We start from the raw sequence: 12150 nt of genomic DNA, 5'->3' as shown, positions 1-12150 counted from the left end.
AGTGGCTGCGGAAGGTGGGAACTTATGGGATTCCCACAAGCCATGGGCTCCAGGTCACTGGCAGGCATCAGGGCCTGTCACCGTAAGCTGGCGGGCCCGATGCTGTCCTCTCTCCCTGCCCGTCCCAAGAGGAAGGCCTCTCCTCTGGCGCTTCCATGCCTTGAGGCTTCAACCTCGGTTTAAACCACAAACATTCATAGGAGGCATCTACCATTCGTCCTCAGCAGCTTCCGGCCCTGGCAGACTTTCTCCCGATAGCTGGGTTGAGGAAAAAACGAGATGAGACAGAGATGGTGCTGAAGGCAGCTAACGTTTATTCAGGGCTTACTAAGCACCAGGCACTGCCGCAGACACAGGCTATCTCATTCAAGCCTCACCACAGCCTTGGGAGGTAGATTCTTATTGCACTCAATTTAAAAATAAGGACACTGAGGCTCCGAGAGTTTAAGCGACTTGCCCGAAGACACACAGCCGCTAAATGGTGCAGCTGGAATAGGAACCCAGGTCTGTCTGGTGTTAGAGACCACTGAACTCTCAGCAAAATGGGAAAGTGTGTGTGTGTTTGTGTGTGTGTGTGAAGGTCAAGTAAAGGGGCCTTAGTGATGACTGGGACCTACCACAATTTTGAGAGGGGAGCCTCCCTGGCAAAAGAACAACAGAAAATTTTTGTGTCTCCTGATCCAGAATCCCCTGGGGAAAGTGTGCCCATTTACAAGAGAAAAAAACTGGAAATTTGCTCTCGGCAATTATTTCAGGGACTTAACTTTAGGTGGCCAAGAGGTCTCAAGGTGCCCCTATGCCCCAGTCCAGCCCCTAGGTCTTCCCCCGGAAACCTGTAATCTGCAGCTGCCTTCGCCACCATCATCCACCACCAGTCCTGCTCCCCAGTCCTGTGCCAGGGACTCTCCTTTCCCAAGGCTGGGGAAGCAGACAGATGCTGGTGGCTGAGCAGGGCCCTGAACCTCAGGCCCTTGGTCCACCCCCACCCCCCAGAGAGCCCTCCTCCCCTGGGGCCCTTTCCGCTTTGCTGCTTTCTGCCCGGGAGGTAGATGCCGGGCTGAGGCCTGGCTGGGCCCCTCCTCCAGACCATACAGAGCCATAAGTGAGAATTCCCAGCCACCTCCCTCCTAGAACCTCCTAGCTGTGGGACGGAGGAGGGTGCGGGCTGGTATGGATGCTGGGGCAGGTCAGAGTAGAGGGTAAGGAGGAGGCAGAATGGGAGACTGGGGTTCAAGTAGATGCCTCCAGCAGAGCAGCCTGGCTCTGGACAGAAAGGGGCATGAGCTTTTTCCCAGCACCCCAACTCTGGCTACCTTTGCACCTGCTGCACCAGCCCCTCTCCCCCCAATCCTTCCCCGGATTCATATCCTCCTGGCCTCCCCCACCCGGAGCCCTAAGCTCGACTTCCCTAAGAAATCCCCAAAACTCTCCAGTCGCGCCAAGTGCACGAGCATTTGGCCAGGGATTCCGCGGCATCTGGCATATCGTTCCCGAATTGTATCCTCTGGGCATCTCCTGGCCTCACCCACCCGCTCGGCCCGCCCTCACGCCAGGTCCTCCACACAGCAGGCGCTCAGTAATAATCTGGAGCGCAGGGCTGGGGCCAAAGGCGTCAAGCGAGTGGAGCGCGCAGGCCAAGGGGGCCGGACATAGCCATCCAGAGTCCCCCGGGAATGGAGCGGCTTTCTCTACGAGGCATTGTGTAGGGGCTTCCCGGCCGGAGCTGCGGGCCCCGGAACGCGCCAGGTGGGGGGTGGGGCGCTGGGAGCGCGAAGTGGGCTTCGCGGGAGTCCTGCTCTCGCGGTTCCCCGGGGGCGAGCGAGCCGGGAGGGGAAGGAGAGGCCGCGCGGGCCCCTGGCACGGCTCCCCCTGCCGTGCTGGCGACCGCGGCGGGCCGGGGGTGGAGGGGCGCTGTTTCCACCAAGACGCCTCGTCCCTCCCTCGCGCCCTCCCCCACCCCGCCCGCCCGTGGTCCCTCCCGTCGGTCCCTCCCTCCGGCTCTTCCCTCCCTCCCGCCCTGCCTCCTTCGCGCCCGCCCCAGCCGCCGCCTGCGGGGACGTGTGTGCCTCTAGTGCAATTTCCCCTTTCGCTCGGTTGTCTGAGTGCAGGTCTCCGCTGGCTCGCGCCCCCTCCCCGGGCGCCCCCGCCGCCCCCTCCCTCGTCCTGACCCTTCCCGGCGTCCACCCGGCTCCCCCCGCACTCCACCCCACCCCCCGGAGTCGTTTTATCAGGGGCGCCGCCGTCTCACCTGGTATTTGCATCTCGCCCTCCAACTTGCCATTGGCGGCGCGACGTGTGGGAGAGCCCTGCGCCTCGCCCGCCCGGACCAGCCTGCCCCGGCGCCGAGGTGAGTCACGGGCGCGGGGCCGCGGGGGCAGGCGGGCAGGGAGGAGAGGAGAGAGGGAGGGAGGGAGGGAGGGAGGGAGGGAGGGGGACGGTGGCCCCGGCGGGCGCGGGGACCGACCGGGCGCCGCGCTCAACTTCCACTTCTCCTTTCGCCGGCGCCGAGGTATCGGCGCCACTCGCCCGGCCCGGCTTCCGAGGGGAGAAAGCAGGCTGGCCGGGCTGGGGACCCGCGTCTTGGCCCTCAGAGCGGGGAGGGGACCGCGGCGATCGACCCCGGCCCCGCTACCGAGCCCCTTCGGCGGCAGGTACGTCGATGGCGCCGGTTTTCTGAGCCTTCGGGGACCTCGGAAAGTTTGCCTGAGGGCGGGATAGGGGACGCCTGGGCCCCGGAGCGTAGGGGCTGGGGGCCCAGGAAAGGGTGGGAGAGCGGCGGCGTGTTGCGTCCCGCCCTTGCCTCGCCCCACCGCGTGTGCGTTGTGGAACCCGGACTACGTATCCTGGGTTAGAAGCTGAGTCGATTTCCCGAGTCGGGGTGGGGGCCGGTTTGCCCTCTCCCCAGGCAGCCCGGGGTCCGTGACTGGGCCTATCGTGACAGCCCGCCCCAAAAGCTCGGTGCCCGAGGGCAGGAGGTTGGGCCTCACTGGCGGGGCTGCTAGATTGATCTGGCGGCCTCTAGGGCTTCTGGGACCAGGCGCCTTAGGGTAACACACACTCACACACACACTCTTCTCTTTCTCTCCCTCTCTCCACACACGCACACGCACACGCGCGCGCGCACACATACACCTATGAACCTATGACTTGGATAATTGGGTCGCCAAAATCGAGACCTCTCTCGTCAGGGGCCGGAGTTTCCGTGTGAGCCGGCCGCCAGCCTTCCCGCTCCCGCGTTCCCGCTCTCCCGGGCTCTCCCGCCTCTCTGTTCCCTCCTCTGTTGCCGGCACGGGGACTCAGCAGCCGCGCAGCGCGGGGTCCCCTGCCGACAGCGCCTTGCTTTTGGAGACTGCTGAGGCGGCGGCTTTATGGATTCCCGGTCCCTCCGTCGCACCCGAAGTCTGCCGCCCTTCCCTCACTACACGGCCTTCCTGACCAGAGTCACCTCCTGACCCCACTGGCTCCGCGCCTCGGCCAGGTTCGCCCCGGCTGCCCACCCCCCACACACCAGCCATGGGATGTGATGGCCGTTTCATTTCTGCCCCTCATCCTTCTTCTGCCAGAGATAGAGGCCTGTCTGGTCCTGCAGCTTCTTCTGGTTAATGTTTGGCGGTTCATTGTGGCTAATCATTTTAATTAGCTCTTAAAGCGGGGAGGATCAGTTAACCTTGAACTTCTCGATTTTGGCCTGGTGGGGCCTCATATGGGAGGAGTGCTGGGGAGGTAGGAGCGGAAGTGAGGTCACCACCCCAGGGCCGGAGCCACCACTGCTTGGCCCCAACAGCTGGTGGGCACACCCATCAGGGACTCACCCACTGCGAGCTGACCCCTGGCCTGAGTGCCAGGTTGGAGGGGGGAGGTGAAGGGATCAGATCTAACTCTGTCCTCCGGGGAGACAGGACACTTTGGCACTGAAAATGCTCAGGGTCACGTTTGCACGGCAAGAATGCAGATTCCTCCTCGCAGTTAGTTATGTAGGGTTCTACCGGTTATAAGGCACTTTCTCAACCATTAATTCAGTAGACCCACAGCACTAACAGATAACGGGGAGCTATCTTGAGTTCAGTGGAGGAATTAACTATCCTGGAGGACTTCCTATCCTGGCCAGTGTGGGGAAGAGGCTGCCTTGCAAGTGGTTGTCTCTGGGTTCAAAGCCTGGGAGGTGTGAGTTGCAGGGGTGGGGGTCGTTGAGCAGGCTCCACTTTGCCACCCTCACCCAGCCTCTAGCTGTGAGCCGAAGGAGTGGCTTGTTTGCAACTATGTCTGGCATTCCTCCCACTGCTGCACTGTTTGCTCGGTGGTTGCTCAGGAACTGGCGCCCACCCCTGGACAAACTGGAGGCCTGAAAGCAGCCCTCCCCCTGCCTTGAGCTGAGTGGTGGGACAGCAGCTTCTGTCTCCTCTGTCCTATATGGGGATCTAAAAATGAGGGTGCTGTGGTCTGTCATTCAGGGGCCTGATTAATAGGATGTCCAAAATATGCCTAGCCTGCAAAATTCAGGGCCTCCCTGAGAGGCCCAGCCAGACGCAGGCTGAGGCGATTGCTTTCCCAGGGAAAGCCCTACGCCGAAGTTTGGCCTTGGTCCTTGCGAGCCTCACCCCTCACCTCTCAACTTTTTCATTTTCCCTCCCATCCCTAGAGCCAGACTGTCTGGGTCTATATCCCAGCTCTGTTATTTACTAACTGTGTGATCCCAGTCAATTGTGTGCCTCAGTTTCCTCATTTGTCAAATCAGACCTACCTCATAAAGTTTTGCCAAGGATCAAATACATCAATACACATAAGCTGCTTATTAGAACAGTGCGCGGCACATGGTAAGCGCAAGGGAGCCTTATGGTATTGTCTTACACGGTGCCCAAAACTCAGATTCAACTCAGCGAACATTTGCTGAGAACCAGTCCCAGTACTAGGCATCAGCAAAGGGGCAGTGAGGGAAATACAGAGGTGAAGAAGACGCTGTCTGTCTTCCGGGACTGTGTGTACCTTCTGGCATGGGCCAGAGTCAGGGTGGGGAATGTGGGAGGGGGCCAGAGAGGGTGGCTAGGTCATCTTATATAAATAACCATAATTCGAAGCCAGGCTCGAATCCCTAATTCAAAGCCAGTGTGGGGAGCCAGGTACCCCAGACTTGGAGGCTTCTCCTTGTCTGGGGACATTGGCTGGGCTCTGGTCAGGACGCCACCCCTGGACAGAGGCCTGCCCTGGGATTTGGGTGAATGAGAGGGAGGGGGAGACCCAATTCCTGCGTGGGCTGCAGGTGGCAAGCATTCAGTGGTGTGATTTGTTGGTTTGCAGGACAGGACGGCGTTACTTAGGGCCACCCCCAGACGCCCCTCTAGCCCCTCTGCCTGCCATGCCCCCAGCACCTCCCGGAGGTCCCCCACCAAGCTTGGAAGGGCCTTGGGCAGCCTTCTCCCCTCAGGCTTGGGCCTGACCCCAATGCAGGCTTGGTTCTCTCTCCAGGATTTCTAAGCTGCAAAGAGGTTTCTGGCTTCACTGCCAATTTATTCCCTTTGTGGTTCTCAGACTGAAAACTAGTTCTGCAGGGGAGAGAGGAAACTCATCCGAGGTACCCAGAATCCCATGGGCGCTTTCCTAGGGGTCAGGGGCTTTTCTCATCAACACCAACCTGCCTGCAAATCTCTGGCCGCTGAGTCTTGCGTGGCCTGTAATAGCGGCCGCACCGCTAATGCCCTATAGCTCGGACCCCAGCGCTGGTTGCCAAGGAACTGCCGGTCGGGGTGCTTATGACGGTTCTGACCTCACAGGGGCCGCTGAGTTTCAATTGAACGGGCATTTATTAACACCTACTGTGTGCCCAACCTGTGCTAGGTGGTGTAGGGGAGATGAGCGAAGGGGGTGGGGTGGGAGAGGTGACTAAGACACTGAGACAAGCAGAGGCGAGGACAAGCAGCCAGGCCAGCGGCCGCCCAGGTGCTAATTGTGCTCCTTGGAGCAGGGGCCGGAGGCGGCCGGGGCTCTGAGGTCAGCAGCAGTCGGAGGAGGGAGGGAAGGCTTTGTGAGGGCCTCGGCTCTGAGCTAGACCTTGAAGGGGGCAGGGTGGCGCGGGGGAGATTGGGCTAGGCAGAAAAGGGAGAGAAGACGCCTTTCTCTTCCCTGGCCACAGGCTGACCTTCAAAGCCTTGATAATTGTTTGGCGAATGCATGTCACATAAAAGACCGGGTCAGCCAGTGTGGTTGGCTCGGTGCAAACCCCAGTCTCCATCCCGGGAGATGCAAAGTGGATGGCCCAGGTGGGGAGCCCAGCGCCCCCAGGACGGATTGATAAGACACAAAGGTTGGCCAGGCTTTCCTGCCCCACAAGCTGAGGGGATTTCATGTTGATCTCCCACCTCCCCCGTCCCCTCCACTGCCCATGCAGAGGCCCTGGAGGGGAGAGAGGGGAAAAGAGAGGCAGCGGGCACCGAAGGGACAGGAAAACTGCCCCGCCATGGGTGTTCACTGCAGGGATGGGCTGCTTGAGTCCCATCTTTCCCCAGGGTCCTGGGGTTGCTCTGGAAGCCCAGAGGTTCAGGTAGAGTATAGAGATTTTCATTTTCTCAGCCAGCCGAGAACTAAAATGTCCCACATGTTTCTGTCCAGAACCCCTGGGGAAGGGCGAGGACCAGCCATGTATTTGTTCTGCGACTTTTGCATCTCCCGTGCCTGGATGTGGAGGGGGACTTGGTCCTTGTTGGATTTAATTGGATAAAAACACCTGGACACACACATACCGCCCCCACCATGCATCAGTTTTCCTCTCTCACTGCCCTCTTGCCCTGCACCCTCCCCAGCACATTGCAAAACCATAGAGACACACCAGAGTGCCCTGACTTCTCGGCCCGGGAAATTGTGTCCTAACTTGAGTTACTTGGCAAAGAGACCCCACCCAGCCTTCTCCTGAGGTGATGAGGAGGGTCAGGCAGAGCAGGGAGGGGTGTTTCATGCAGGAGGATCTGCGAGGGAAAGTGCCGGAACATTTCTCAGCCAGACCAACAAGAAGCAAGAGGTTAAACAGCTTGCCCACATTGAGGAAACTTTGCCCTAGGTTCCCATCTTATCGAGGGACCATTTTCTTGTCCCAGTGCTGCCACTTCCCACTTCGCACTCCACCTGCCCTTCCCGAAGCTCCCTTCCTCTTCCAGTCTAACCCAGTATTCTTCTCGAGACCGGTACTGTCCGGAGGAGGAAGAGCACAGGCTCTCTGCGTTCATATCCCAGACCTATCGCTTACTGGCTGTGTGACTATGGACTAGTCACATAACCACTCTGAGTCTCAGAACCCACTTCCCAGGGTTTGAGTGAGGATTAAATGAGATAATGCCTGTAAAGCACTCAGCATGGTGCCTGGCACATGGTAACCACCCAGTAAGTGTTAGCCGCTATTATTCTGTGGCTCTTACTATTATTGTTGTTGTTGTTCTTATCATTTCCTCCTCCCACACCCTTGACTTTGCCAGGCTCCAGGGATCAACTGCTTCTCTGGCAGGGCTGGCAGGGCACGCGATGCCCATTCATAAAACCAACAGGGAGATTTTCCACATCTTTGTGCTAACTTTTTGTTAAGTCTGCTGTCACACAGGATAAGGAAGGGATGTAAGCACTCAGCATGGTGCCTGGCACATGGTAACCACCCAGTAAGTGTTAGCCGCTATTATTCTGTGGCTCTTACTATTATTGTTGTTGTTGTTCTTATCATTTCCTCCTCCCACACCCTTGACTTTGCCAGGCTCCAGGGATCAACTGCTTCTCTGGCAGGGCTGGCAGGGCACGCGATGCCCATTCATAAAACCAACAGGGAGATTTTCCACATCTTTGTGCTAACTTTTTGTTAAGTCTGCTGTCACACAGGATAAGGAAGGGATGTGGAAGAAGATTGTGTGTGTGTGTGTGTGTGTGTGTGTGTGTGTGTGTGTTAAAATCTTTCTGAGTGGCAGGCAGTGCTGTAGTGAAGAGTAAAAATCAAGTCTTTAACATTTTTATTAACATTGCCATCTTTATCTCTTCACCACTTCATCTCAAGCTTCATTCTCTGTAGGAATACGAGTGAGTTAGTTCCTTTGAGAGAAGGCTTCATGTTCCATCCCTGGCAAGTATTTAGCAATCATCAGTTTGTTGTTATTACCCTACTGAGTGTAGAATTCTGGGAGCCGACCGGCCAACCACTGCTCACTTTCTGCCTCCTTTCACTCATGCCCAGAGGCCTTGGGCTGGGGCTGGGGCTGGGACACCACTGCCTTTGCCCAGAAGAGTTCCTGGGCGGCTGGGGGCCACTCCCATTCCAAAGGCCTCCCAGAAAGTAACTTGGAGGTTCCATCTGCTAGCAAGTGGATTTTGTTTGCTTGAGAAGCCTGTGACCACCCACAAGGGCAGGAGGCCCTGGACCACCCTTGGACCACCCCTGAGCCACTTCACTCAGTCCCTTGGTCCCCACCGTAGGCCTTGGGGGATGGGATGGGATGGGGGATGGGAGAGTGGGCAATTAGTCTTAACCTCCCCAAATTCCTGATGACCTGATAACAAGGAGATACTTAAGACATAGATTTAGGAGATAATCTGTCTTTTTCCCATAATGCCCCCAGAGGATAAGAGAGGCTAGTTCAGCTCTGCTGATTCTGTGAGAATCCATGCACAGAAAACACCTGTCTCATTAGGTGACCACTTTCTTGGCGCCACCCTGATCCTAAAAAAAAAATAAATAAAAAAAAAAAAAAAAAAAAAAAAACCCACAGCAGGCCCAGACCCCTGCTCTGAAGAATCTGAACCCAATTCTGGAGCTCTAGTAATACACATGCATTTAGCCTCACAGCGGGCGGGAGCTGAAGTGCCAACCAGCCTGTGGCACTTAAGGTTTGTAGATTAGGTGATGGTGGGTTCGAGGAGGGCTTACCTAGAGGAAGATCATTCTTCTGCCTCCTTAACTTAATTGGGGAAGGTCTCCTGGAAGTGAGAGGGCAGATGGCCTTTCAAAAGAGGAAAGAGAGCGCATTGGCTGTGCTCTAGGGGCCTTCCAGGCTCTGTGGGACAATAACATCGGCAGGAGCGTGAGCAAAAGATAAAACAACAAAACACATTCGAATCAGCACACTCAGTAAGTTCCAGGCTTCAGAATTTGTCTCCACTGGTGGCATCAAGGAATGTGTTTTCTAGGAGAGCGTGCGTGTTCTTGCCTCTTCTGTCTTCACCGCTCTCGTATAGTGATACTATTGCATAGTTAAGTTACGCAGTAATATTACTTGCTAAAATTACATAGTAAATGCTGCTGTTGTTATTTTACCCAACCTGGGGAGCTTTTTCTTTCTTCTTATTTAAAAGTTTTATTGAGGCAATATTGACATACAATAAACTGCACATATTTAAAGTGTACAATTTGGTCATATTTGACATATGTATATACGCGTGAAACTAGTCACCCCCGAAAGTTTCCTTGTGCCCCTTGGCGATCCCTCCTTCTCATCCTGAGCAACCACTTATCTGCTTTCTCTGACTGTCAGTTAGTATTCATTTTTTAATTGAAATGTACAAATCTTCATTGACTTATGATGAGGTTACCTCTTGATAAACCCATCGGAAGTTGAAACTATCTTAAGTTGAAAATACATCAATTACACCTAACCTACTGAGCACCATAGCTTAGCCTAGCTTACCTTAAACATGCTCAGAACACTTACATTAGCGTACAGTTGGACAAAATCATCTAACACAAAGCCTATTTTATGATAAAGTGTTGCATATCTCATGTAATTTATTGAATAATGTACTGAAAGTGAAAAACAGAATGGTTGTCTGCGTACAGAATGGTTGTAAGTCTATCGGTTGTTTACCCTCGTGATTGCGTGGCTGACTGGGCGATGTGGTGGCTGCCACTGCCCAGCATCACATATCGCTAGCCCGGGAAAAGATCAAAGTTCAAAATTTGAAGTACAGTTTCTACTGAATGTGTATCGTTTTCGCACCGTCGTAAAGTTGAAAAATCATAAGTTGAACCATCATTAAGTTGGGGACCGTCTGTATTTGACATATAACATTGTGTAAAGTTAAGGTGTACACCATGGTAATTTGATATGTTTATATATTGTAATGTGGTTGCCATTGTAGTGATAATTAGCACCTCTATCATGTTGCATAATTATCCTTTCTATTTAGTGATTGGAATAATTAAGTTCTAGTCTCTTACCAAGTTTGATGGTTGTTAATACAATATTGCTGTCTACATTCCCTACACTGTGCATTAGCGTTCTAGGGCTTATTCACTACTCATTGTAATAGTTTGTATTTTCTAGAGTTTTATATACGTGGAATCATATAGGATGTACTCTCTCCTTGTATGGCTTCTTTCATTCAGCATATTTATTTTAAGATCCATCCATGTTGTTTTCTGTATCAGTATTTCACTCCTTTTTATTGCTAAGTAGAATTCCGTTGAATGGATATACCATATACTGTTGATCTGTTCATCGCTTGGTGGACATCTGGTGGTTTTGATTTTTTCGACTTTTTGGCTATTACAAAAAAAGCTGCAGTGAGCATCTTTGTACAAATCTTTCTATAACTATATGTGTCTTTTTCTATTGGTCAAATACCTAGGAGTGGAATGGCTGGATCATTCAGTAGTTGTAGGTTCAACTTTTTAAGAAACTATCAATCTGTTTTCCAAAGTCATTGTACCATTTTACATTCCCACCAGCTGTGTGTTAGAGTTTCAGTTGCTCCACATCCTTGTCAACACTTGGTGTGGGCAGTCTTAAAATTTTAGCCATTCTAATGGGTGTGCAGTGGTATCTCACTGTAGTTTTAATTTGTATTGCCCTAATGACTGATGAATTGAACATCTTTTCATGTACTTATTTGTCACCAATATATCTACTTTGGTGAGGTGTCTGTTCAAATCTTTGGCCCATTTTTAAATTGACTTGTTTGTTTTCTCGTAATTGAGTTTTGAGAATTCTTTATATATTCTAGATGTAAGACCTTTATCAGATACATGCTTTGCAAAGATTTTGTCTGAGTATGTGCCTTGTCTTTTCATTCTCTTCATAGTGTCTTTTTTTTGGGGGGGGGGGCGGTTAAATTTTTTATTGAAGGCAAAAAGCCACATAAAATCCTTGCCATTTAGTGATTAGAATGAGCTAGAAGATGTTTTTAAGTTATTGTTTTATTAATGTAGACATGCCTTCAGAGTCATAGTGTCTTTTTTTTTTAGAATATCACTACTACATTTATTTATTTGTTTGTTTGTTTGTTTATTTTTGGCTGCATTGGGTGTTCGTTGCTGCGGGCTTTCTCTAGTTGCAGTGAGCGGGGGCTACTCTCCGTTGCGGTGCGCGGACTTCTCACTGTGGTAGCTTCTCTTGTTGCAGAGCACGGGCTCTAGGCGCACAGGCTTCAGTAGCTGTGGCACATGGGCTCAGTAGCTGTGGCACGTTGGCTCTAGAGCGCAGGCTCAGTAGTTGTGGCTCACGGGCTTAGTTGCTCCATGGCACGTGGCATCTTCCCAGACCAGGGCTCAAACCCGTGTCCCCTGCATTGGCAGGTGGATTCTTAACCACCGCGCCACCAGGGAGGTCCCATAGTGTCTTTTGAAGGGCAGAAGTTTTCAATTTCGTTGAAGTCTAACCAATCAGTTTTTACTTTTATGGATCCTGCTTTTGGTGTTGTATCTTAGAATGCTTCACCTAGCCTCAGGTCACAGATACTTTGTCTTATGGTTTCTTTTAGAAGTTTTGTAGTTTTAGGTTTTACATTTTGGTCTGCGATCAATTTCAAGTTAATTTTTCTCTATGATGAGTGGTCCAAATCCAAATTCATTTTTTTCTTTTTACATATGGATATCCAGTTATTCCAGCACCACTTGTTGAAAAAGTTATCGTTATTCTGCTACAGTTGTCCTTATATATAGGTTTATTTCTGGACTCTATATTCTGTTCTGTTGATTGATCTGTTTATCTTTATGCTAATACCAATTGTTTTGATTACTGTGGCTTTATAATCATTCTTAAAATCAGGTAGTATTAGCCCTCCAACTTTGTTCTTTCTTTTTTTTTTTTTTTTTTTTTTTGCGGTCCTCGGGCCTCTCACCGTTGTGGCCTCTCCCGTTGCGGAGCACAGGCTCCGGGCGCGCAGGCCCAGCGGCCATGGCTCACGGGCCCA

The 12150-nt window shown here is 52.7% G+C and overlaps 1 protein-coding gene across 2 annotated transcripts in view; it reads left to right on the top strand.

The window, feature by feature from the left end:
- The first annotated feature begins 2274 nt into the window (after positions 1-2274).
- ELF4 (E74 like ETS transcription factor 4) overlaps positions 2275-12150 on the top strand; it is a 37137-nt gene continuing 27261 nt past the window's right edge. Inside the window, exon 1 of one of the 2 annotated variants that reach the window (XM_028482926.2) lies at positions 2275-2347. The gene's annotated coding sequence lies outside the window, so the exon portion shown is untranslated. Of the gene's footprint in view, positions 2348-2449; positions 2652-12150 lie in introns of those variants that run through there. The other variant, XM_007103040.4, reaches the window with a different exon arrangement.

This window comes from Physeter macrocephalus, chromosome 21 (genome assembly GCF_002837175.3).
Source record: "Physeter macrocephalus isolate SW-GA chromosome 21, ASM283717v5, whole genome shotgun sequence".
Taxonomy (NCBI): Eukaryota; Metazoa; Chordata; class Mammalia; order Artiodactyla; family Physeteridae; genus Physeter; species Physeter macrocephalus.
The sequence above is the reverse complement of the archived record's forward strand: the minus strand, read 5'-3'. Positions and strand labels throughout refer to the sequence as shown.